Source organism: Bactrocera oleae, chromosome 3, assembly GCF_042242935.1.
Source record: "Bactrocera oleae isolate idBacOlea1 chromosome 3, idBacOlea1, whole genome shotgun sequence".
Lineage (NCBI taxonomy): Eukaryota > Metazoa > Arthropoda > Insecta > Diptera > Tephritidae > Bactrocera > Bactrocera oleae.
In genome coordinates this window covers 92,332,634-92,354,297 of record NC_091537.1, presented here as the reverse complement: position 1 = coordinate 92,354,297, position 21,664 = coordinate 92,332,634, and the positions used below count along the sequence as shown (strand labels likewise).

The window sequence follows — 21,664 nt, the reverse complement described above, 5'->3', positions numbered from 1 at the left end:
CATGTCAACTATATGCTATAGTGATCAGATCTAAACAATTTGTACGGATAAAATAGCGCTGCTTTGGACAATGAACAATGCCAAATTTCGTGAAGATAGTTTCTCAGATAGAAAAGTTTTTCATAAAAGAACTTGATTTGGATCGGTCAGTTTGTACGGCAGCTGTATGCTATAGTTATCCGGTATCGGTGATTTTGACAGTTGAGCAGTGTTTTCGGAAAAAAAAGTACGTGTGCAAAATTTCAAAAGGATATATAAAAAACTGAGGATCTAGTTGACGTATAAATTAATGGACAGGCAGACGGACTGCAGACATGGCTAAATGGACTCAGTTCGTCACGTTGATTATTTACACATATGGTATATTTTAAAGGGCGTTTGCTTCTGGATGTTACAAACTTCGTGACAAAACATAATACGATATATTCTGTTCAGGGTATAAAAATAATGAAAAGTCCTGCTCACAATTAGCGAGTTAAATTTACTGTATCTTTAAAGTTAAGTGTTTTGAACTTTTATCCGAAAGTCTTGAGTTTTTAGTTTCCAAGTTTGCTTCTCAAAAAATAATATCTTCTCTTCATCTTAAATCTACGGTCAAGCTTATCTAATATTGGTTTGGATACAGCGTTTATTTTCCTTAAGAAGTGCTTTCAAATAAATATTCCTCAGAGCTGCTTGCTGTTTGCGTAAGCACACCATTTCACCAATATCTACAAAGATTAAAAATCATGTTTTTGCGGTTTCCCTATTTCATTGTCTGCCGCTGTACATATTTTTAAATCCGTTTTCTTCGCATTGCAAGCATTTTCCGTTTTTTCCTCGCAGCGTTATGACGTTCCACCCAAAACTTCTTTAGACTTGAGTGCTGACCTTTTCTTATAAACTCACATTTATTTTCACACACACACACACACATATACACATTCTTTGTATTCAGACAGACTGCAGCAGCGTCTCAACAACAATTGAAAGCATTATGAGTATTTCCTTTGTAGACATAATTTTCATAGTTGGAAGAATTCTTGTATTTTTCTAAGTTTCCGTTTTGCGCTTTTCTTCGCCGCTTTTCGGCGTCTTTTGGCAGTCAAAACGTAAAAAACTAAAAAAAAAAAAAATGAAAAAATCCAGCAAAGGTGCTGCGTTAAGCTGCTTCCAAAAATATAAAAATATTTTCATAGTCCTGTGCTATCAACCTTCGCATATAAATATTCTTATGTAAGTGTATGTGTCTGTTCATTTGATGTTTTACGAGTACTTGTCTCCATTACTCTAAAATATGAGTGCCCAAAGATACTTGTTGATGGATCTTTTGCAAGCAATGATTAAGTGTTTATTAGGGCAATTACTTAAAAATTTAAAATTTGAATATTCTTTACTTCTAAAATGAAGCTCAAGGTTCTGCTTGTATCTGGTATTGTCAGTCAAGCCATACCTTTTGATACAAAACACATACAACTGCATAATTAAATTTGTCAAAAATGGAATATAGGCGAGTGTTATTTGTAGTTTCGTACCTTAGCTTGTAAATTTTCTAACATTCGCCCTTTTCCAGCCTAATTTCCAATTTCATTTTAAAATTAAATTAATTTTAATTGTTGAAAGGAAATCGAAAATATGCAATTTATTGTTTCGATTAGAGTGCACATTTTTATTAGTTTCAATAAAACGAGCTCACCGGCAGTCTACGATCACATAGCAAGCAGAACTACATAATTATATATATGCCCTGTAAGAAATAATAACGTGAATCGATAAAACTAAAGCCGGTTTCAAGCTAAGAAGTGCTAAACTTATAACCTCGAGCTACAAAACTAAAATGTTGCCTACATTTAGGTGCACATAAGTGAGGTCGCGTACCAAAGTTTATGATAATTCTATGTGTCTTTTTATAGACGATGCCTTTTGAAAGTCACTCGTTTTGGAAAATTTATACCCTGAACAGAGTATGCTAAGTTGGTCACGAAGTTTGTAACTTGCAGACGGAAACGTTGGAGATCCGATAAAATATATATGTATATGTTATAAATGATCAGCGTGGCAAGCTGAGTCGATTTAGCCATGACCGTCTGCCAGTCTGTCTGTATATATGCGAACTAGTCCCAGTTATCAATCTGAAATTTTACACATATAATTTTCTCCAAAGAAGCAGCTTATTTTTTAGAACGGTCGATATCGGATCACCAAAACATATGGCTCTCATACCAAATGAAGTTCTTGTGTGGAAAAATTTTATATTTCACAAGCTATCGTCACCAAATTCGGCCTGGGTTATTGTCCATGTAATGCCATAATTTCTAAATAAATTGTTCAGATCGTATAACTGATATATTTTATATAATATTATGAAAGGTATTCTAGCTTCGATGCAAGCGAAGTCAGGAACTCTGTATCAACTTCAGTTTCAAACTTCCTGACAATTGTTGCGTTTTCCAAGCCGAGGTTGCTGTCGGATTTACTGCAATCCACTCTGATAGTGGGGCGGCTTGCGTTCAAGACTGATTAAGAAATGCCTAGGCTCGTTGTCATCGAATCATTTTGTAATAAGGCTAGTATGGGCGGCTTGCCACAGCGAAGTTGTAAGTAACCCCAGTACCGCTATCAGTAGAATGAGAACGAGTCGAGTTTTACTACTAGATATTTGGGTTCGCGGGAGCTTGGCCAACGCTGGGCTGACATCGGTTCTTGCACTCTACCAAGATCCTTTCGGTACAAGATCGATTCTGAGAGTTGCAGCTCTTTGTTTTCAGTAGAGCTAGCCTCTCCCCAGTTTTAGAGGTTCTAAGAGGCCATTGCCTTATTGGCGTCCACGCTATAAGGTTGAGAATCTTACCGGATGCCAGCTGCGGAAGAAGTATGAAAGAAGAAGAAGTAGAAACATCTCAGCACCTCACTCTGGGTTGTTCCGCGTTTTCGAGAATAAGGCTTAAATACTGGCGAGGTCATACTTTCAGATATCTCGCAGATCTGGTGAGAATATAAATTAAATGACTAAGCAAATTTGTATTGGTCACAAGTCGTATAAGATCGTCTAGCACTGCGTCTAAGTGCGATCCATGGATACTAAATCGAACATAACCTAACTATATTTCCTTGGAAAAGAAAGTTTTTGACTTTCGAGTTGTAAGTTTTGTCGCCAAAAAAAGTAACCAAGAAGGCGACAAATATATTACAAAGTCAAAAAACAATTTTTTTACTAAGGTTACGCTTTTCCTACAGGGCTCGCTTACCAGCTTACCACTCTCGACCAGTTTGACCGCCCATGTGCTCGCATGGCTGCCACTATAACATGGCTATCAAATTGAAATCTGAAACTGGCCATCAACATGTCACTAAAACAGCAACAACAACACCAACAACCACAATAGAAAATATCTTAAAAGCTAGTAACTGAAAGCGCCTTTGTTAAACAAGTTTTTGTATGCATTCACGAATCTGAGTAGCTGTAGCTGTGCGTCAGTGAGTCTGGTCTGTGTTTGTGGCTGAAAAGTATTCCCAAACGAGAAATCTGAAATTTTTGGCCAAATCGAACTTCGTTTTTACACTTTGGTTTTGCAATTTGAAATGGTAGTAAATCTGTCGCATGCAAATCGTTGCTATTCAACGGTTGAGACTTGCAAACAATGCGGCAGAAAGAAGTTGCATAATTGTGCATATGCGTGTGTATGTATGTGAGAGATACTCAACTGAAATTGAAATTTGCAAATGCTTTGAATTTCGAGACACCTTTTACTTTTGGGAAAACTATGGTGAGGCGGTTTGTTGGCAAGGAGGGCAGAAAGTAGACCAACAATTCCTTGTGTGTATGCAGTGTTGTAGCAAATACACTCATTTGGTGGTGGCGCTTGTCCTGCCAACAGACTGACAGTCCTGAGAGTATTTGCTTTTATGCCGGTGATTTTTACTCAATATTCCCATTGTAATCAAAAGTTATCGCAATCGATTGTTTAACCGCGCAGACGCTTCTGCACACACACAGACATATTTGTATATATATATATGCATGTGTGTGTGTGTACTAAGCAACCAATTTGGTCGTAGGCACTGTGGCAATGCGGAAATGGCTGCCAACTGCTTGCATTTACTGCACTTTCCTGCATTCTCCACGCTACTGGCATTGTTACCGTTATTTTTATGCTCATCTTTATTGTTTTTACAACACCATTGACTATGCGTGTTTGTGTGTGTGTTGGATTTTTACTCACAGCGTGGCACGTTTTATTAGAAACCATAATATATTTTTCAATATACTCATTTGTTTGGAGGCGTGCTATCCCGAGAACACGTTTTATAACGTTATAAAGTGCATGCACATATGGCAACTTACATACTTACACAGGAATGTGTAAGCAGACATTTGTTGACTTTAGACGTGGGTTTAAAATTGGTTGCTGCTGCTCATCAGTAACACGTGCCACCACAAACTATCAGACACGATTAGGACAAACTTCGTTTATAAATACAATTTTGATTAGAACTCAGTTTCTCAACTAACATTTAGAAATCATTAAGAACTTAGCCGCATACTCTTTAAAAATACAGCAGTTAGATTATTAATCCTTTTTTTACGAAGAATTGCGTGTTGAGTTAGGTTAGGTTGTATGGTTGATCCAAAATCGATGGATCTCACTTGAATAGATATTTGACTCTGGGCTACCCAAAAACTGCTTAAAGAGCATTACCTCACAACGCGACGAAGCGTTTTGGGATCATCTCAAATACAGCTCACTGGTGATTCAAAGGTCAAACGCCAGAATGCAAAAAGTCGTCGAAAGACTCGCTTCCAATCGGATATAATTGGAGAAAGGGTGCTCTATCGAGCAAGCTCATCAGCTGTGGAGTCATCCATACAAGTCCAATATGGAGGAAGCTCAAAGCTCACAGTCAGCAAGCTTAAAACCAGTAAAGCCCGTTGGCTGTCAGAGTAAATGCACACCTCTCTGTATAAGCTGCATTTCGGAGCATTACATCTAGTGCTAACTTGATGGCAGCCAACTCCGCTTGAGAGATGCTACAGTGGTCTGAAAGTCTGAAACTAAAGTTGATGGAGAGCTCCTACCATCTCACTTAGCTTCGATTCATTCGTGAAAAAGCTTACTGCACCTCTTCTCCAATGGCTTCGCCCCGCCCACAAGTCTTTCGCAGGTGGGTGATCTGAGAAGGAACCGCTAGGAGAAGGTTTTGCGATGTAGTGATACAGATTCAAAGGAATGCAAACGAAGCAGTGGAGAATTTCAGTGTGTCCCTGCCAGAGACCTCTCATATAATATGTCTACAGGTTTTTTTTTTTTTTTTTTTTTTTTTTTTTTTTTTTTTTTTTAAGTAGGGGGAAGCATCGAAAGCCGAAGTGCGGAACTTTAATCCGCTAAACCTAACCTACTCCCAACTCAAGACTCTCCCACGGAACCACCTGATTAAGTATTACTTCGTGGGAGTGATAAGACATTTACGTCTCCTCTATAGTACGGACTGACGAACGCCTAATCTGTTCCATATGTCTTAGTTTTGTCATGATGTCATGTCCTCCACTTTCCTAGTACTTATTAGCAGGACTTCTGTCTTGTGCTCGGCCAGAACTAAACTCCTTGAGGAGAACCATTGCCGCAGACTATTGACGCATTCATTGCATTTGCTCCGGAGGTCATCAAGATGTTTAGACACTGCTACCACTATAAGATCATCAGCGTATGCGACTAATTTAACGGCTTCTTGTTGGTTTATTCTTAGCACCCCATCATACATCACGTTCCATAGAAGGGGGCCTAAAACCGAGCCTTGCGGTACTCCACTCGTAATAGTGTAGGTCTTGGTGCCTTCATCAGTGTCAAATATCAGTTGCCTGTTTTCAAAATAACTTGTAATAATGTTTACCAGATATTGAGGAGCGCGTATCTCATGCAGAGCTTTGATAATGTTTGCCCATTTTGCTGAGTTGAAGGCATTCTTCACATCCAGGGTGATCAGGGCGCAGTATTTTTTAGTCCCGCCTTTCCATCTTTTTCCACTTACTGCGCATTTCGCGGTGCCAACGACATTGTTTAGTGCGTCAATAGTGGACCTCTTTTTTATAAAGCCGTATTGTCTTTCTGATAATCCGCCGGCTTTCTGGATTGCTAACTCCAAGCGGTTTCTTACTATGCTTTCGAACACTTTGCCAATCGTGTCAAGCATGCACAGAGGTCGATATGATGAGGCTTCCTCCGGAGGCTGATTTGGTTTAGGTAGTAGAACCAATCGCTGAACTTTCCATGGGTCGGGGAATATTTCTTCTTTTAAGCATGCATTGTACATTTTTACGAACACATTTGGTTTTAAACTTATGGCTTCCTTTAAGGCTCTATTTGGTATGCCGTCTATACCAGGCGCCTTGCTGATTTTAATTTTCCCCGCTATGGCCAATACTTCTTCTTCACTAACTAGTAGCGGTGGCTCTACAACTTCGGTTCGTGGTTTACCATAGGTAATCGGATGATGTTTAGGGAATAATGTTTCCACGATATTCTTCATAAAAGATGCGCTTTTGGGTTGTTGTGTCTTATTCTTGAATTTTGACATGCATATTTTGTACGCCGTACCCCAGGGGTCGACGTTTGCTTCCTCATAGATCTTTTCAAAACTGTTCCTTTTGCTGCGGGCAATGGCCGACTTTAGAAGCTTCTTTTGTCTTTTAAAAATTTCCCTGAGAGCGTTTGAATTTCCCCCGCCTTGGTTACGCTGTAGACGGCGTCTAGCTGCATTACAGAGCTTTCTGAGCGTTGCTATTTCTTCATTCCACCAATAGACGGGCTTTCGTTTGTTGTGGTGTACTGTTCTGCGCATAGTTGCGTCGCATGCTGTGACCAGTTCTTTCCGCACTGCAGACACCAAGTCGGTGGCGTCCTCGCCTGGTGTATTTGCAGAGCTCCAGACTATCTCAAAAAGGTCGGCATCAAACTCCTTTTGTTTCCAGCTTCGTTTTTGGCAGCTGCCCTTGCTGCGGGGTTCCGTCTCTCCGGAAAACGAAACATCAGCAATAATAGCCATGTGGTCACTATTTGTGAATATATCCGACACCGTCCACTTAATGTGCCTGCTTAGAGCATCGTTTGCAAACATGAGATCGATTATGGAGCCTTTGTTTCCTTTTTGAAAGGTATTTTGCGTTTCGCTGTTCATTATTGTAAGGTTCGTTTGACTTAGGAATTCCAGTAGCAAACGACCACGATGGTTTGTGTGCCTGCTACCCCAAGCAGTTGACCACGCATTGAAGTCACCTGCGATTATGACTGGCGATTTGCCTCTGGTTTCTAGAGCAAGCTCCAGGAGGAAGTCTTCGAAGTCTTTGATTGAGACGCTGGGAGGAGCATAGCAGCTAACAAAGTATATGCCACGTATATTTGCCCATGTGTAACAGTTATGATCTTTGGAACAAGATATAAAAGGTTGACCTTTACAAGACCATATTGCAGCCTTGCCGGATATGTCTGTGGCCCATGTGCTTTCCGAACGCTGGGAGTATTGCTCGCTGAGTAAGGCGACATCAATGTTTTTTTCAAATACTGTCTGTTCGAGCAGATCTTGTGCTGCAGCGCAATGGTTTAAATTCAGCTGTAATATCCTCATTTCCCTAACGCCTTTAACATTTCCAGGTACTTGGGGCAAGTCGTACTCAAAACTGTGTGAGCTCCTTTGCAAAACATGCAACTAGGATCATTGGTGCATGACTTCGCTACATGTCCACCGGCTCCACAACGTGTGCATAGAGACGATCTGTCTATTGGGTTGCAGCATTTGCGTGCCATGTGCCCTAGGTGAAAGCACCTATAGCAACGGGGAATAGGGGAGTATTCCCGGAGGCGGCAGACGGACCACCCTACTTTAATTTTGCCTACTTTAAGCGCAATCTTGGCATCCTGCGCGCGCAAGCATATGATAGCTATTTGGGTTTCGCTTCGGGTCTTTCGCATACTTTTAATATTAATTTTCCCCAAATTTTGTATTCCGCACTCTTTTTGTAGTGCCTCGCATATCTCATCGGGTGTAGTTACCTCATCCAAATCCTTGCACATAATCGTGACGTTGTGAGTTTTGGGCTGTATCACGGCCATTTCCCCGACCACTCCCTCTAAAGCGCTTTGGAATGAGTCTGCTCTCTTTTCTGCTTTACTCTTTAATTCTAAAAGCAGGTCTCCTTTCAAGGTTTTCCTAATGTATGGGACACTTGAACCCAATTCTTCTAATCCGCTGTCACTTTTTATTTTGCGGAGAATTTCAGCGTATGATACACCATCCTTTTTGGTAAGTATGATGGCGTCTGGCCTCGATCTGATTTTCTTTTCGATCGGTCTTCTCTTCTTAACGACGTCCACCCATGTTTCGCCTCCGCCAGGTATAATCGTGGTTTCTCTGGGAATTAGTTCCGCAGCCTCGTTGCTAGTGGGCTGCGCCGCTTTATTTGTATTTTTCGGCTTTTTTGTGGGTGGTAAAAAGCCTAAAGCCTCACGCATTCTTTTCTGGGTATTTACATCTTTACCCATTGGGGATACCTGAGATGCTTTCCCTACCATAATTCTTTTGGGTGGGTTCCCACCTTTCTCAGCCTTCGCATGTAGTGTTACTATGCTGCTAACTAGGTCGCGCATTGCCTGGTTTATATGCCTTTGGCCCGCCATCATGCTCTCCAGTTCTTTTATTTTACTACCCAACTGGTTAAAAATTCGGGTAGCTCCACTACTTGGTAGTTCCTCAGAGAGTGTGCCACCTCTAATTGTATGGATGGCATTTTCGCATTCTTTTGTTGATCCAGCAGCGGTGGATAACTCATTCTTTCCATTAGGAGGAGTTCTCATAATTTTTGAATTCCTTCTAAATGGATTCTCTGGAGTGTTCCCACTACTGTTCTCAGAGGCCATACCTCACTGAGAAAAATAGTTGGAAACTCTTGGCAGTATGTACGTTCAGTTAGTGCCACTAAAAACCTTGCGTATATTTTTGTGGTTGGCAATGCCAAATTCAAAGGGAATACGAAGGAGGAGAAACAAACAGGAGAACAGCTGAGCGATCAAAACAAAACGGTAGAACAAATCAAGAACACGTTTTGTTTGGATTGCTGTTCAGGGGAAATATAACAAATTTTCAGCAAAAATTTCAACTATATGCAGGTAAGTGCAAATGGATTTTTATTTAAAAATACAAGTTGTACTTATCTTTCTTTATATATTTTGTGTCCTTTTGGATAGATTCGGATTCCGAAATTCACCGGGAAGCAACTGAACTTATTTGGTGTGGAAAAATAGGGATTCAAAGAAATACCCCAGGACCGCACCTAAAACACTACCACTTCACTTGAATAACGCCTATACGGCCATCCTACAGGTCTAACGTGTACAATGGCATTGAGTGCAATTGTTGCGATTGTTCTTAGTTCACCACAAATGCCGATCAGGGTCGCTCTTTGAGCAAACTTTTTCGAGCGCCTTCCACCAGGCAACGACCCAAATAAAACATTATGGACTTAACGACGGTTTCATAAAGCCAGAACACCGCTTTTGGTGAGAGGCCGCACCTCTTCGCAATTGCTTCTCTCAGTATAAGGCGATCGCTCGATGTTTGGCTTCCATTAGCGCTTCCTTTCCTACATAAGCCCCAAGTACTTCAGCCTAACCACTGGTTAAAGCATCGAGCCTCCCACGAAGGGGAGAGTAACCTCAGGGTGTGCAATTTTTATTCAAAAAAATAATAATTTGTGCGCCTAATTGTAGACAGAGTTGTTGCTCTTTTGTACGATATGTCTCAAAACGGAAAGCTTGCCTACAGTTGGGAAATATTTTGACTTTAAGGTCGATCGCAAAAATTAATTCCATTATTGATTACACATAATACCATTGCGCCTGTATGTATGCTATTGACTTTATGTTAGAGAAACACCAGAAACTATTGTGTGCAGGTCAATAATTTATATTTTTCAAAATGTAATTGAAGCGTATGAAAACTATGTCACTTCAGCGCCAATTGGTGGTGCAGAAATTGGTCAGCATATTCGCAGTGCTTCCATGACTTAATGGCCGATCATAATCTGCGCACCGAAACAACAATCCCATCAATGGCAAATTGCAAAGGATGCACAATAATAATAGCTTTTACTGCAGAGAGCTTAAGCGGCATTAAAAATATGTGAAAAAATGTAAAAGACATAAAGATAACAGCGCATTAAGCAGAAGAAAAGTGAACAAGGAACAAAATACAAGTGAAAGCTGAGAGCTCAGTATAATATAGAGTGCATAAATTGTGTGGCGGAGTCTTGATGGCGGCGCTGGTGGCAACCGAACGACTAATGCGACACCAATTAGTTTGGTGAACATTTCGAAACTGAAAGAAAAAACACAATAAATAACTGAGTGCGGCTAAAAAATGCGAGAAGAAAAGTTACAAGCACAAAGAACTTAAATTTTGGAAGTAAAAAATCAGCAGCTCTTTTTCTATTTTTCTTTCACCGCTTAACAAGCCATATAATAATTTTTTGCTGCCCAACTGCTGCGACATTTGTGCGCATCATTATTGGCACATATCCACACGTACACAAGCAACATAAACGCACACACACACACACCGGTGAGAGACTGCACGAGGGGCTTGAGAATGCGCCATTACAAAGTTTTGCTCGTCTTATGTGGCTTAAGTATAGCGGCGTTTTTATTGCTACACTGCCGCCTGCCGCCTGCTGCTTCACCTCTTTCTTCCTCTACACTCTCCTCTTTGTACAAGTTGCTTGCCAACTTGAGCGTATTATAACGACTGACTTTACTGTTAATTTCCGGCATTTGTGCGCTTCCGCCTGGACTTTGCTAGTAATTTTCTGCCGCTACTGCTGACCAGTCGGCCGGTCAACTTAACGCCTAGCACAGCCATGTGGGCCACACGCCAAGGCAGGCGCCCAAGTACTCAAGTAGTATGTGTGTGTGTGTGGTGGTGTGTGCAAATTCTTACGTGTCTCTTTGAATTGCTGACGTTTGTCCGGTCCATCGCCAGCACTAATGACATGTTGGCCAACGTGGCGCAGCTTACCTCTTGACCCAATCCCCCGTCAGCTGTTAAGTCGTCGTTCTCATGCTTGTTCGTGTTAGTTTGACATATTGTTTCATTTAGTTCTTTTTCTTGTTTGCCAGCCTTCTTTGGCACTCACGCTTCTCTGGTTAGTCATCAGCGTTTTCTTCTACTGCAAACATTGCTTTTATTGATATTCAGCAGCTGTCGTCCTTTAGTTTGATAAATTATTTTTTGCAGTTTTTCTTGTGTCTAATGAAACCATTGCTGACTTTTGCCCTATAACGCAGCTCACACGTAGCGCGGTCGTGCCGGCCTACTTAAGTAAACGCCGCAAAAGTTTTCGCAAAGTTTCCCACATACAATTTAATTAAGCATTTCGAAATACCCCCCCATTTCTTGTTAGTCCTTGTGTTATCTTTATGTCCTTCGTAAAATCAACACTTTACTTCAGCGCCCAATGTGCTTACGCAGTAAGCATCTCCGGTGTTAAGAGAGTGTAGTTGTCGGTGTGATTTTGGTGACTTGATGACATGCTGGCTTGATAAATGACAAGCAGTTGACAGCTGGTATTGGCTTTAAAAGTTGTGATTTGTTTTAGAACCCAAATTCATCAGAAGCGTCTGAGTGGATTTTAGAAGCAATATTGAATTATGTAATGAATATTCTCATATCTCATTATCTCTTATTAAACCCTAAATCATTTCTGGTCCTCCGTCTCTTTTCGCTTTGTACAAGTATTTCTCCGTGTATGATGTTCGATGTAACGGATGATTGTAAAGTTAGTTGTCTAGTTTTACACCTCTTCTCGTTATTTTTGTTGTATTCGCTTCTTTTAGTGTGGTCTTGCCAAGTCTAATTAGATCTAATTTTGTTTTTCGGAATCTAATCTTTTTTAAACAGTCTCCTCCAAACCAAAGGCACGACGATATGGGTTTCGATCTCTTCGACTAAACAGATCAATACTAAAGTCCTTTTAGTTTCGAGCTGTACATGAGCCTCTGATATATTAATACATCTATAAAATATAGAACTGAATACTTTGGATCGGGCATCGCTACTTTACTTCAGGAACTGTTCTAAGCTGATGTGGTAGCGGTGGAGCTAGTAAATTATTCACTTGACTATAGAAGTTGCGTTATAGATTATAGTTTTAATAACTAAAGACTTTTTATTGTATTTAAAGAGAAAATCTTCCTACCAAGGAAGCTAAACTCGTATAAATACCGACTCGTTTAAAATTACGTTTGGAGTTGGAGTAGGAATAATATCAAAAAACAGAGAATTTATCTTTCGAACAGAATTCAGAATGGAGGTTATCGGTATCTTAAAAAGAGCAAAAAACTGTATCAGATTAACAGAAATAAAGACGACGTAGACACTATAAATTTCTTAGGAGGTCATTTAACATCTTGAGAGATATCGAATGGATTGACGGAAAAGAATATAAGAACTATAATATGGTTTTATGTTTAATGATGATGACAACAAAAAAAAAATCATCTTGACTTTGGTTTCATGACACTGAGACATATCTGTAACGAAGGAAGATAAGAACAGTCTTCTCATTTTATATTATATCTCTTTATATTACGTTATATTTACCATACTTAAATTTATCCGATTTAATTTGCATCGTTTTGTTCGATAACTTGTTGACTTCGTAGGCAATTTGCAAAAGCCATTTCTATAGAAATTGGCAAAAAACTGAGACTGACGATTTTCATATGCTTCCTTTGAGACGAACTTTTCACCTGGGAAATCATTTTCTATAGAAAGGAATAACCAAGCATTCGAAGCTTTTGAACGAGTCACTATAAACTTCTGAGCCGCTTATGAGCGATTGCTTATTTCGGACGGTCCAATTGTTGAGAGTATAGGTTTAAAATAAATCTAATACCAAGGTTCCACCAAAGGCACAGCAAACACTTTTCGACAGTCAACCATGGCATGGTCACCGTTAGCGCCGGCTGATCGCGATTCAACCAAGTTCAATTTTGCTTGCCGTTGTAGTAAGTTTTTATCGACAGTAACCATTCATTTCAGATATAGATAGATTTTGTAAGGATTCAACAGCGATTCGCACATCGAAAATCGGAGCATGACCGGGTTTTTGAACCATGGTTAGCTCCTTTCCAATCGAAGCAGTGCTTACATGATGGTCGAACTTGACCATTTCTATTATTTTATCGAAATATCGAAATATTTTATCGATAAAATTATCGAAAATTCGATGTGTGCCGATAAAATTATCGAAATATCGATATGTGTCGATAAAATAACAGAGATATCGATATTTATCGATAAAATGATAGAAATGGCGAAGTTCGACCATTTCTTCTTGTGGTGTATCTTTGACATCAAAACACCAGAACGGAATCAACGAAACTAAAATTTCTATGATCAACTTCTAAGGGACCACACCATCAACATTATTAACATTTTTAGCCTGGTATGTTCTTAATAATACATTGAGTATCTATGTATATATATATAGATTTATAAGTTATTTAATTAGAATGGCAAATGTTACTAGATCCTGTGAGCAGAACCACAGGAATATTCAAAAAGAAATTCTCAGTACTTAAGCGAAAAACAGAAACAGAATATCAAAGAGAACCTGGCAAAGTATTTTTCATTGGACTTTTAAGTACTTCCGACGTAGAGCTCACAGTCCAATGGCGGAATACTTCCCGTCTCCGGTCGTAAATGCAACAGAGTGGGCGTAACACATAAAGCGATTAAGACAACGTGTATGACAAATGAGGATGTGGCAAGTTGTGAAGCGGGCGGGTGTGAGCAAACGACCGTTGTCGTCTGCGGAGACATGCTTAAACGTTTTATTGCCAAAGTTTTGTACAACATGCAACACGCATTGGCTGCGTAACGTTATATACGTATTGTTGTTATTTTTATGATTTTTGGTGTTTTTGTTGTGCTTGTATTGCTAGTCAGTTAATGCAGACATGAAGACACGCACTTAATGAATACATGAAGTGCAGCACTGAGAATTAATATACAAATGTGTGTAAATATGTGTGTGTATATATATGTATGTATACTGGGTGTGTCCGTAGTTGTGTGTGGGTAGTACTTCACTTAGCAAAACGCCATTAAATTCAGTTTAAAGGCAACTACGAGTTGCCACAAAGTGAAATAATGAAGACAGAATTTAATCACAGCAACTTGTGGCATAAATTTATATACTTGCCGTACACACATATTTGCAGCCATTGTAGGCGCACAATTTAGTGCTAAATAAAGCGCGCAATTTATACACTTACCCAAAACGGACATAATTTATTGACGCGCATTGAGGTGGCAATAAACAAGTACGCAAGCAATACTATACTTATACATACTTGTATATACAAGTATATGTAAACAACTATATATTATATGTAAGTAAATATGTATGTATATTAGTGAATTTATTTGCCGACGCTTTAGTGCAACCACTGCTGCACTAACTCTACAAAAGCAACGATGCTTTGGCGTGAAAAATTGCATTTGCGGTTTTACCTTTTCGCTCATTCTTATACTCCCGGCAGCCATTTTGGTTGCAGCTGTCAAGCTGACTTATTAACTTGCACTTCTATTGTTGCACTTGTTTGCCAAAAATATACATACCCACGCACACACACACAAAAACGCGTACGCCGTTTGACGGCCCTTTTAATGTCATCAAATTAATTGAATTAAATAAATTGCCTCATTATGGCAACGCTGCGCTAAATTTCGCGCACAATGACAACAATAAAATTCAAAATTAACGATTACAACTACAATAAAAATATTTGCAGCGCACATTGCATGCAACATTTATGTGCAAATATTTGGTAGCCGTGAGGCACAGTGCAAGCATTGCAATATGTTTGCCCAAACACCAGCGCACTAAATGGTCATTTACGGTTGGCACCCTCGACACGCCACTAAAAAATAACACGACATCTGCTGCACTCGGCTTTGCCTATTTAGCGTGCGCAATGCCTTTTAAGCCCAGCCTTGTTGGCGTTCGCTGCTGTTGATGGGCTTTTGCATTTTCAGCATTTATGTAAATGCACTGCTGACATTTATAAATTGCGTGACTAACTCCGTTACAGTGGTGGGCAGCGTAATAGAGTTGCATGAAAAAGTTTAAACTAAATTCAATTTAGCTGAGTGAGAGAAAAGTCAAGTATTATCTCAAATTTAGCTGCACAGAAAAATGACAGTGGTGGACAACGATATGGAGTCACATAAATCTAGCCAAAAAACGTTTGAAAATTTTTTGAAAATTCCTAGAAGTCACAGTATACCCGAGATATGTGCATGGTGAAAGCAAATATTTATTTTGTTACTCTTACGGTGCGACTTTTTACTTAACGACTACTGTAGAAAATTTATTTTAAGCAATCTTTGTGAGGTTCAGTATGAAAAGCCTACCGACGATATATAATCTATAGTCTAGCAGCAAAATTTTGTCTTAAAACTGAAGTAAATTTTTCTATATCTCCAAAGCAGTTAGAAAAGAAAAATTGTTAACTTCGACACGTGCATTTCTTATAGTTTAAAAGAGTATAAAAAAATGTTTATCTTGATTTTGTACAGTCAGTTTGTGTGGTAGCTATAACCTATAATGGTCCGATCTAAACAATTTCTTCGGAAATTGTAACGTTTACTTGTGAAACAATTCGTGCCAAATTTCGTGTAGATATCTCGTCAAATGAAAAAGTTTTTCTTACAAGGATTGCATTTAAATCCAACTTTTGGATGTCAGCTATATGTTATAGTCATCGGATATCGGTAGTCCCAAAAAATAAGCAGCTTCTTGGGGAGAAAAGGATGTGTGCAAAATTTTAAAATCTTATCTCAAAAGCTGAGAAATTACTTTGCATATATACAGACGTACGACTCAGCTGTTCATTTATATACATATATTTTACAGGGTCTCTGAAGTTTCCTTCGGGATGTTACTAACTTCTTGGCAAATCCTGTTTAGCGTGTGAAAAATAATAAAATAAAATCTTATGATTTTCTCATCGAATACACGGTATGAAATCCACATTTCTTAGGATAGGCTATGTAAAATGAGGAACGGACATCAATTTCTACTCTCAAATTATGCTAACTAGAATCTAAAAGAAGTAGTCGCGTAAAGAACTGGTTTTATCAAAATGGGGAAGAAATATGAGAAGTGTTCTTTGAAAGCTTTACAAAAAAGATTGGCTGAAAGTTTATTTCAATTACAATCATTTTATTAAGGTCTTCGATTAATATAGATTAGATTTTAAAAGAAAAAAGGTAAGCTCCTAACTACATTAATCGCATAATAATATTTTCTCGTTCTACATAAAACCTTAATTTTGACTCTAGCACTGACTAAGGTTTGCTCAGCTTTCATAGCAACTACTTTTAATGTAGCTTGTAACTATTTCGCTGACCAAAACTGTTCCGCCATAAAAAATACGAATTTAACAAAGCGCAATATCCCACATATTGCCACCGCACTACGCCCCTTTAATAGTCGTGTTGCATTTTAACGTAAATTTAATAGTCTTCTCGCCGCTTTTGCGCTCACGAACAACGAAATTTTCACGCAGCTGTCGATATGCTTGCACTACGTTTGCTTTCGCCGACAGCGGGGATTAAAGCGCCGGCCAAATAAAGGATTTCATGCACGATGGCTTGAACAAATATATTAAAATGTATAGCGCTGCCATGCTACATACATATATAGATACATAAACATACTTGCATGGGCCGCAGCGCTGAACCCGCTGTCCACTGACTCGGAAACAAATTAAATTTGCATTTGACTGCATTAAAAACGCACAAGTTCGAATAATGACTTTTACATACGAAACGCCGCAATGACGTATAAATATTTTGGTCTAACTTTATTTGTAATTTTATGTTCATGCGCGCATATTTGGCTTTGCAAATGAACGCTTTGCTTGGATTTATGTATATGCGAGCATTAAATGTTTACGATTTTGTTGGTTTATATCCAAAACGCTCGGACATTAGCCATTAAATTAGAAATAAGCTGAATGGCAGAATATTTAGGACTATGAGTATAAAAAGTACACAAAAATTTAATTGAAAAATATATACTTAAATAAATTAATATGAAAAACACATTTCGATTTTTTCATATACTCATTTACCTGAAGGCCTAGAACAAATGAAAGCTCTTTCATATGACCGTGTCGTTTTACAAAATGTTCTATCGAATACCTGAACAAATTGCTAACAAAAACAACTTACAATTCCATACCTTGCTTATATGGCCTTTCAGCACTTATTCAGCTTGAGCGAGGGTTGCTGAACAAAGCGCTGAATACCCAAGCAGCTGGTAAGCTTTAACTTATCAACTTTTGTCAAGCAACAAATTAAAACACTCCATGAATACACTCAACTCATTCATCGCTTTTACTCTGCTGTCTTCTTTAATTAATTTAATTATAGATGGTATTAAACAAAAGTAAATATATTGAATAAATTATATGAAAATTAAAGGCTGACAGCAATTCAATAAACAAATACAATAAATAATTTTTACAACCGACTAATAACTATGAATATATTATAACGAAACATTTGCAATAAAGAAAATACATGGCTAATTAAAATTTTTAGTGGTTACTGGGGAAACATTACTTTGATGAGGATGCCACAGTGTTACTTTTAGCAACTTTTTCGAAATAAATAAAATATGTTTTTAATTTGAGTAGGATCCTTTTTTTTTAGCAATATAAAGCTTACCAAAACGTACACTGATATCTTGAGAAAGAGTTACTAATATATTCATTTCGCTGTAAATTTACTAGAAACTGATATTATTTGGAGTAAACTGGACATTACAATCGCCGTGGTATTCGGCAAGTCAAGGTGAAGCTATTAGAAATTATGTAAAATAATGTATGTTGAAAATTTAGTTCGAAGATATGGAATTGAAAGAGTTCATATATGAAGGTTCTTTACTATAATCTTAATGTCCAAACCTCGACAGTCGAGTTCTACGTACGATAGGAAAATTTTCGAATGTGGGTCCGACCAAGTGTTGCTAGCTTAAAAATTCCACATAACAGTTTCGCAAATGTGTAAAACTTTACAACAACAACAGAACAGAAATTTTAGATCATACCATCTAAGTCTTGAAAGTACTAATTTATTTCAATGTGAGAAAAATTTTAGAAAATCAGTTTACACCCACAGAGATAAGCGATGTCACTATATAAAATGTAAAGTTAGTATTTCCCTTTTACGATCCATCATTATGAAAAGAAAATTTGTGTGCAATAAGATTTTAAAATACTTTCAATATCATCATCATTAAAAAGCTTCACTTTTTTAGAAGCTTTCTAAGCCCTTCATTAAATTTCTAGAAGTTATTTTCTGTTTTCATAATTAATAGATTACACATGGCTTGGAAAATATTCTTAGAAATCGAAACGAGTATCTATGGGAATCTGATTCTTATTTTGAAGAAAAGTAAGTAAGGTTAAGGTGTTTTTTAAGATTTTTAGTTTCGGAATCAAGTAGCTTAATTCGTACTCTAAAGGAATACTTCGAGTAAGGTGAAGGGGTTATATCCAGTTGCAAATCAGAAAAAAGGCGTTTTTATGAAAAAGATGTGTGGTGCTGGGGAAGATTTTTCTGATTAAAACTATCTCGAAGCCAAAAACCAATAAAGTATATTATTATTATATAAAAATGCAAGCAATGATCGTAATACAAGTACAAATTTTGATTATCAACAAAATGACGGCTACTCAAAGAAAAAATTCGCTTTTAGTAAGCCTTTTTGGCTCAAAAAATCGAAATCTTTATCAAAAATATTATTCCTTCAATCATAACATGATGCATTCTGACAAATCTTTCAAGTCAAACGATATAGCTTTTTTTGGGAAAATTTCCTCATCGCCTCTGGAAACAGCGTTTCAAGAAAAAGGCGTCTAAAATTTTGGGAGACGATTACATTAAATCAAAAAGTTCTCACAAATACGCTCCAATCTCCGATACTATTTGCCGGATCAACTTCAAATTTTCGTAGAATATTTTCAAGTGTATAAATTGTGTCTACCAAAAACAACGACTTGGATAATTTCCAAACGTTGTACCAAAAAGAAACGTGACATGATGAAATGGCAAACCTTACTAAACACACTGACAAAATTTTGACAAAATGCGTAAACAAACATGGCCGCCACGTGCTGTCAAAATCACTATTGATCTAATCTATACATTGAAAATAAAGCTAAGCTCAGAATTGTGTGAATGATATAAAAATTTTAATTAACGAGCTCATGGAAAATTTCTTGTGTTGTCTATGACTCATCACCTCGTTGTAATTATAGCTTTTTGAATATTTTATATTTCGCATTGCAATAAGTCGTAGTTAAATGTAATTAGTAACGAAAATTAACGAAACAAAAAACCATATAAATATGCAACTAACTAATTGGTTGTCTAACTGTCTCAATGAAAGCTCAACCTGAGCTATTGTTGCAATTTGCTATTTAGTACGAATATTTTAACGCTATTTTCTCGTTTTGTTTGTTATTGTTATTGTGTTGCGGTAACGGCAGCTATGAAAAGTTAATTTCTTTTCAAAGTTATTTACAGTAAACCTGTTCTCAGCAGATTTCTACTTACTGCCTTAAATGCAATTGTAACCTGTTCACCTACTAAAGGGAATTCACACATTTCGAAATACATAATCCCACACTTGCACTTAACTAAGTACCGCAGCTTGTAGCGACTTGTCTAGCTAACTCGTGCCGAATTCCCTAGTAAAGCCTTAATTCAAATGAAGTGCGCTAATCGGGAGTCAATAATTACACGCTGACAGGGAATTCATTTGCGATCGACTGAGTTTCCAAGTGTGTAGTCGAATGCTAATTTATAGCGGTTATAATTTTAATTTGCATATTTTATAGTTAACTCGTTAAATTTTCGTTGGGTGTAGAAAACAAGGGCTACATTTAACTAAATTCACATAAAGTGAGATGTCGCTGGTGTTTGCGGGCCGACACTGGGAAAAGAGCGATTCGTCTAAGGTAAATTGCGAATGATTTCAAATGAATAAATTATAATTATGGCGCAGTGCGGTGGGGTGGAGGCGTTTATTTGTTTAATTTGTTTTCATTTATTGGTAATTTTTGAAATAGACCGGCACTATATAAGCGGCTAGTGATGATTTACCGAAGCAGTTCAAGTTCAGCGTTTGCTAAGCAGAGTTTTCAGTTGCGAAAAATTAAAACAAAATCCAGTTAAAAATGGCCAAGTGCAGTCTAATGTTCTTCGTTTTGTGCAGTCTCTTGGTTTTGCAGGTAATGCGAAGTGATGTGGAAAATTAAGGAAGAGAAAGAGGCAAAAAAAAAATATAATTAAAAGGAAAATCGTATTAATGGATAAAAATAATTACTAGCTATATTTTAGAAGTGAGAAATTTTAAGTGAAGCAAAACAAACAAAAACAAACAAAAAACGGTACATCAAAAGAAAATATATTTCTTCGATTAATTTACTTGTATTCCGAATATGGTAGCCATAGAAGAACTAAACATGCCCGTGTGTCTGTCTGCATATACGCGTTACTCACTAAGTTTTTCAGATATCGATCTGAAATTCTGTTCACGTTCTAAATATATATTTTAACGAAATTTACTTATATATGTCCATACTAATGACAGAAATCAAACCATATTTTCTCTCACAGTTGGTCACTGCTTACCCAGAAGGTGACAAGGACACACCAGTAGGTGCACCAGTCGTCGGAGAAACTCACTCCAAGGAACATAGCGCTCACTCATCCGAGGAAAATAGCGACTCAAAAAGTGCGAGCTCATCTTCGGAGGAGAAGAAGGGCGGGCCACATGCAGGACATTAAACCGTCTAATATCGATAAACCCTTGTAAACTGGCGTAATGTAGTGGATTCATGAATTAAATGTAAATGAAAATATAAATAAATAGAGCAACCTATAAAACAACTGTTTTTCTTTTTAAGAAAATTTATTAAGTGTTAGGGAGGAGTAGGGTTTATTTCAAGCAGATATAAAAACAATAAATATAAACATACAAAAATTCCATCAACGCGTCACACAAAGCTTCACTTGGACTCTATAAAACGTTCCAAAATATAGTTATAGCAAAAATTTTAGACTTTATCTGGACTATGTAGACGAACGATTTGTTTGTTTGGTTTGTGTAGAACACACTTTGTCAATAAAACAGTAATTTTGATTGAGTATTTGGCTTCAACTCGTTGGATTCTAGCTTTAGATCTCAGCTTTAATATCGGTCTTCTCTTGATAGGTTATATTGCAGTTTCAAGTGTAGTTTAAACTATGGCAGATACTATGTGTGAGAGGCTTCCATATAACACATTTTAGGTTAGTCTCAAGATCAATACGAATTTGTTAGCATCATATAGTCCTCTAGCTCTGATTAGGAAGCTCCGGCTTGAAGTATCAAAACTTCTTGAAAGTAAAAGACAGAACATTTTCCATCTTGAACTTTCAAAGCCAGAAGACGCTCTATGGGTAACGGAACACTAAATTACAGTTAACCTTCCGAGGTGTTATAGAACACACTGGTCTTTTGGTAGCTGCATGGGGCGGCATTGTCCCAAATTTTAGCTAACCTAACCTCGGAGGT

General features: G+C 37.8%; 1 protein-coding gene and 1 long non-coding RNA gene across 2 annotated transcripts in view; one reads left to right on the top strand and one right to left on the bottom strand.

The window, feature by feature from the left end:
- The window catches only part of DIP-epsilon (Dpr-interacting protein epsilon), a 190,659-nt gene that overhangs the window by 28,346 nt on the left and 140,649 nt on the right, over positions 1–21,664 (bottom strand). The window lies entirely within an intron of this gene.
- Positions 20,049–20,997, top strand: LOC118682675 (uncharacterized). Its single transcript, XR_011395562.1, has 3 exons — positions 20,049–20,063; positions 20,175–20,336; positions 20,725–20,997. It is a non-coding gene; the product is annotated as an uncharacterized lncRNA (long non-coding RNA).